Below are 6668 nucleotides of genomic sequence, written 5' to 3'. Positions count from 1 at the left end.
ATGGTAGCCTGGCTCTGTATGAATGTGTGTGAATGGGTGAACGCTGACATGTGTTGTAAAGCGCTTTGAGTGGTCGCAAAGATTGGAAATGCGCTGTGTAAATGCAGTCCATTTGTACACTAAAACAAAAGAATTATGTTTTCAGAGAAGTGCCATTCTACTCTGCTTCACAGTCGCACTGTAATTTGCCAAAGAGTGGCTCTGAAGTTTTCTTTTTGTGGTTTCTGGAAATGCCCCCACTTTTCCGGCCCCGCTCCAATTTTCTTTAAATACAACCGTAATTGGTTTGATTTCCTACCTCCGGCCTGGCTGTGTGTGTGTGTGTGTGTGTGTGTGTGTGTGTGTGTGTGTGGAGGGGGGGGGGTGGGGGTAAGGAGCAGGGGTGGGAGCTAGTGAGGGCCAGGCGCGAGGGGACCCAGCCCATAGCAGGCGATCTGCACGCTTGGGTGGCAAATACAGTTTGGACTTCAGTGCCAGCACTACTATTCCCCCGTTTAAAGGCTGTTTATGGGGAAATCCTGGAAGCCCATCAGTGGAAAATGACATAAATCAGCACAGAAAGGCACACCAGCACACCCAACCACACAACATTGAGAAATCTAGCTTCTAATACCTGAATGTGTCAGAATCATAAGCATGCACAAATCACAACTTTCCAGAACGGGAACTTTTCTCCTTTTGTCTCACATACATCTATCACACCCTTGCCAACAAATCTTGCGACATTATTACAAAGGCATTCCAGCCTCCAAATCAAAACCAGTCTCCTACAAAAAGTATTTCCTTTGTGATGTCTCTCACGGCCATGCAGACAGACAGAGAGGACTGCGAGTGTGCCGCTCATCAGGCAAGTGTGAGTAATCAAAAAGGAAATAAGACGTAGCGTCTGTGAGAGGCCAAGCGGCCCCCTACTGATCTGCCTCCAGCTCATTGTTCTTGCCTTCTATTGTTTCGTGCTTGGCTGGCAGACCAGAGAGCAGCCAGACAATAAGAATCCACTCTAGATCTGTCCTCGTCATTGGAGCAGCTCTGAGATAGTACTCAGGTGGTGGCACTGATGGTGAAGGACTAATCCTGCTATAAGGACAGAGAATGAAAGAAAGGTGAGGAAGCTTTGCGTATGCCAAAGCAAAATGACATTCATTCTATTATTGCAGAATGTCAAATTGGATCTAGTCTACCAAGCAAGCAAGCCACAGATATGGAGGGGAAACTGGATCTACACATTAAAAAGTCTCAGTCTGGGGTAGAGGAGGTGTTGATGTTTTTACTGCAGCCTGCAACCAGGAGTGGACCTGTTATATAGAGTGCAGAGCCAAACACAGCTGGTTAATATAGGATGGGGAGACAATAGAAGAGTCTGTCTTCTTTATGACGGCATGAGAAAAAAAACAGACACACTTCCAACCAAAGCAAGATTCTGGGGTATATGTGGGCAGCAGAAATTGACCTAGGAGGCTTCCGTAGCGCTGGTGCAGAGAGAACATAGGGACTCTTCCAAAAATGGCACAAGTGCACGCACGCACATACACACAGCACGATGCCTTCCCGGCAAGCGACATTCATCTTGGTGGAAAAATATGGTAACCGATGCATTAAAGCCCGGGACTTTGAGGGATTACAGGGACGCAGTGGCATTAAAGACAGACAGACCAGGAGGAAACACACCACACAATATCCAGAAAGCAGAGGAGTTTGTTCGGCAAAATGTGTCACCGCAGAAGCATACACACACAGACTGGTGAGAAAGAATCCAACTAATGCGATCCGGGCTCATGCATGAAATACAGTTGGAGAAGTAAGTGTACGTGTGCATGTATTTCAACGTATTTGGCCGTATGTGTCAACCCATTAGATACTGTATGTGCAGCCTCTGTGCATATCAAAATGCCAGTGAGCACATTATCAAAGCCAAACCTACCCAATAATTACAGTGATTTAAAACAGTGTAGGCCACAGCGTCTTTCTCCGCAAGAGACCTTGCTCCTAATACACAACTTTTATAAAAACAAGATGGCTTTAAAAGCAGAACAGAAAACAGCTCAACAACAAAAAAAATCCCCAAAACCCAACAGACTCAGCCTTTCATGCCAGTTGAGGCCTGCGGTTCTGTTGCCATATAACACCAAACGATGCACTTCCAACCCCATTCCTATTGAGGTCCTTTCCCCAATATGGAGCCCTAGGTCTCTCCTCGTTAAGTGAACCGTACAAACGTTCAGAACTCCTGGCACCTCTTCACATGTCTGTCAGTGTGAGACAGGACTTTTACGGCGCACAAGTCCAGGGACGCTGCGAGTTTACAGGGTGAGTGAGCCGCAGATTTCACTGCTCAATCGAAACAAATTCCCAAAAGACTAAAAGCTGATCCAGCTCAGGGCTTACCAAAAACAGTGTAGCCAAAGAAACGCTCAAAATGACGACAGTAAACCAGCCTTTTGGCTTGACTTGTGCGTTCATGATGAGCTGACAGGCTGGAGAAGTAACACTGACTGTCTTATTAATGCTTAAAGCATTCTGACAGAGCCTTTTGTTACTTACTTAAACCACGCTGCCTGCAACGACATAATGGAAGTCTAAAAGCCATTAGGCTAGTGGGCTTAGCCAACACAAACCATCACACAGGCTATGAAGGAGCAGCTAAGTCAATCAATATATCTCCCCTCATTCTCGTCCTCCTCCTTTTCTCCTCCAGTGTTAAAGCTAAATGTCATAGCATCATCTATGGCTGCTGGCGAGTAAAGGAGACACTTCGGTTTGGCTGCACCTGCAGCGTGGGCATCCATTAACGTCAGCTACAAGTTGATTGCCTCTTGCTCTAGGCTTCTATGTTCAAGTTGTTTCTACTGTTCTCTAATGTCGAGCATCTTGGTTGTGCACTGCAGCTGCGTCTGACAACTGTTAGTCCGTTTTTAGATAGCACAAAAGCCAAATTCAAAACAGAGAGGATCTTTAGTGTCAGTAGGGGCACGTGAGTGTAGTCTGTTGTCATTTTACCATGGCGACATGGCAGGGAGGAGCCATTCTGGGCGTTTCTCTTTAACAGGCCTGGCCTCTGCAATGGCTGGCATGAAAAGAAAGCCAGTGAGCTGGAGACGGATGGCAGAACCCAAAACTTCAAAGACCTCCTCTCTTTCCCCCTAGATGTGCTATATGGCTCTGAAAGGGAACCTGCTAGTTCAATTTAACACAAAGACATTCAGGCACACTGTCTCTTACACACACACACACACACGCACACACGCACACACACACACACGCACACACACACACACGCACAAACACACACACACACACACACGCACACGCACACACACACACACACACACACACACACACACACACACACACACACACACACGGGATTATCAGCACACCCAACAGACGTTTCCTGATTCCTTTCAAAAATGGAACAACAGGAGTATGGTTCGGTTATGAAAATACACAAATGCAGACACATAGTATTACACGCATGCACAAGTGAACAGACACAGCAATAATTCACCACATACCAGACAGATATTTGCTGCAGACTTTGACACACTAACATAACATAAACTGCGAGGTAAATATTCCTCTGTGTGGAGCTAAGGTGGGGGTGTGGCTGCTGACAGAGCAAAGTCTTTTATGTCTAATAGTTTTTCTGTTGCAGACAAAATAAAACAGGCCACTATTGTACTCTCATGAAGAGACACAACAACCTGGACAAAGGCCCCTCGAGGCATGAAATAGTTGACGTCACAAGGTGTCTTTCAAGCAAACAGCTGACAAGGACTCAGAGTTGTTCTTTTTCTATTTAAAACCACTTACTTTAAGAACCACATCTCTCCTTATCCCTCACTCTCACACACCCACACACAACCTCCCTCATGCTTCCTGTGAAAAAGTGCTGACCGGGTAAAGGAGATAAGAACAAACCCCCGGGACAATAGTCACTGCCAGCTTTGAGCGTTCCCCCTCTTTCAGCTCACTGTGGTTGAGTACCCTCTAGTGGTAATTACGGTGAATGGCAATTCTCCTTCCTGATATTTGTATCCTTGAACCCCTCACTGTGCCTCTTTACCAGCCAACAGCCGCAGTTAACCGCAGCTCTGCCACAGGGTGTGACTGCAGGACCCAGATGGGGTGAGTGGCAAGCAGGGGGAAGGGGGTGAGGTAGCTTTTTGTGGGCCGCCCAAGGGGGTCCACCACAGTCCCCTATCTCCCTACCACAGTAGCCACCGAGCCCCAGAGAGAGAAAGCCACCCCACCACATTTTAATGAGGGCTAAAATAAACAATGTGAGCACACAAAACCCACTCTGACTGGTTGACTGCAGCCACTGAAGCAGGGCAGATAAGCGGGGCTGTTACTCGGTGGTCTGGGAGTTGATGGAGTGACTGATGCCACAATGAACTGCACTATGAACTCCACTTGTATGGCAACGTTGGACGCTTACAATGCTCAAATAATGAGGGACAGTGTTTGTCGCAGTAGCAGCGTGCACCCAATGGAAGACTGAGGATACACACTGAAGGAAAAGTCTGTAAAGCTTCCCTTTAAAACAGTGGTTAACTTCAATTAAAAGGGTCGATTCGACAACACATTTTCTCACCTACCTGTGATGGTATGTAGCCATGCAGATGTTGTACTTTTGGTTTTCTTTGCCCAGGTTTTGAGATCTACCCAGAAACAAAGGAGTGGATTTTTATAAAGAAATATTACATTTACACGTCTACAGTGGGAAGTGTGTTTACTCAAGCACTGAATTTTAGGTAGGTCTACTTGTATTTTAATTGCGTACAATTTGATGCATTGTTATAAATGTAACTGCCCCACAACAATGAAATGCTACTTACGCAATATAGCATCATAAAGAATAAAGGTCACAGGGGTCATTTGCTGCATTATGAGTACTAAATGTGTACATTTGGCTAATAATGAATTTACTTCAAATATTTTTAAATGTAGTAATTTTCCTTGTAATAAAGTAGCTTCACTGTGTTGTTTTTCTACTAAATTAAGTGAAAGATATGAACACTTTCTATGGTAAGATAATGTAGCTGTCGAAGTTTTGCGTGTGATTTTTAAATGGCGTGAATGTCTTGTCACCTGCTTTGTATTGGAGTAGCAGAGACATTACATTAAGTGAGAAAATGAGAGACTTCTGCAATTTGGATAAACTGAACTTTTAAAATACAGCTCTTATTAACACGTCCTAGCCATGACAGCGGATAAATTGCCAAACTACTGAGATTCATTGCGTTTAAACACACCAAGTATAGCCTATAGGAATAATCTCGAGTTTCATGCTAGCCTCCAGTGTGCCACTCTGCATCACTCTTAGCATGTTGATGTGTTTTTCAGAGCAAGCAGAGTATATATAGGCCTATTTATGAGTAACTATATACCTACCAGACAAAAAAACCTGTGTTGCTGCCAAAGAAGAATTACAAGATGATGGGTCAATGACAGCTTGTACGACTTGAAGAAGTTTGCCAAGAAAAACACACCTTTTTGCACGGTCGCCATAGGCCTCGGCGCTCTTGCTAACTAGTCGCAGACGACGAGTATTTAGAAGGTCGCGAGCTGATGCCAACATATTTTCTGAATAAAGGCCAACATTACTGAAGATATAGGGAGCATATAGAGGGCATGGGAGGCATTATGGCGGCGGTGAAGTGTACTGTACTGTTGTAGTCTGACAGAAATGCTTGAAGTTCCCCGCGAGCCAACAACAACAACATACCGTGTGGTCTTTGCCTGGCAAGCAGCCGCTGTGTGTTGTGTGGCAACATACTGTATTTCACACACATTACAGCTAATTATGAATATTAACGAGCTGCTGTGGTGAGCAGTCATGAATGCAATTATAATGGTGTCATATCAATTATTTAAAAACCTTTTATAGACCTCTCCCCCCAGCTAACACTATGTGTTTTCATTACAGGCAAAGCACAGGAACTAATCACATTAATTACAGTTTAGTTCCATTTAAGTGTGAAAGTATCTTCTTGCCACTGAGCCAGGAGCATATAGGATAGCAAAACACTTACACTGGCATACCTAGGTGGAATACAGGCATTATTAATGTTATTAGTTCGTTTACACGTCACACAGGTTTTACACTGTGTTTAGACAGCTAACGTTAACTTTTTATTTTGCTTTAAGGTGTGTGCTGTGAAGCAACAGATTGGCTTGCGGCTGCTTGACGTCACATATGTTTCCTAATGTTATGCTGTAACTGAAAAATAGGAAACTTTTCTTGCCATACTGTAAGGCACTTTGAGCTTCATTGTATGTATGAAAGGTGCTATACGAATAAAGTTATTATTGTTATAAATAATTATTTAAATTGTTTTACTTATTGTACTTTTTCTCATGTAGCTTCTTTTGCTCAGTGGTGTTTAAAAATCCAACATTTTTATTTTGTCTTGTAAGACACTTTGTAACTCAAGTTTGGAAAAGTGCTATTTAAATGAAGTTTATTATTATTGTTATTATGCTGCACACAATTCTATTAATTTTTTCAGATGTTGCCTTGATCTTTGGGTCTTTCTTGTGAATACAGAATAAAATGATCTCATTAAGTCTAATAATAATGGCAGGCCTTAACTGTTGGCCACAGTGAACTTTGAAAGTAAAAAATAACATTCATCCTTTCCTTTAATGTAGCTGTCATGATAGAA

This window comes from Cottoperca gobio, chromosome 22 (assembly GCF_900634415.1).
Source record: "Cottoperca gobio chromosome 22, fCotGob3.1, whole genome shotgun sequence".
NCBI classification, from domain to species: Eukaryota; Metazoa; Chordata; class Actinopteri; order Perciformes; family Bovichtidae; genus Cottoperca; species Cottoperca gobio.
The sequence above is the reverse complement of the archived record's forward strand: the minus strand, read 5'-3'. Positions refer to the sequence as shown.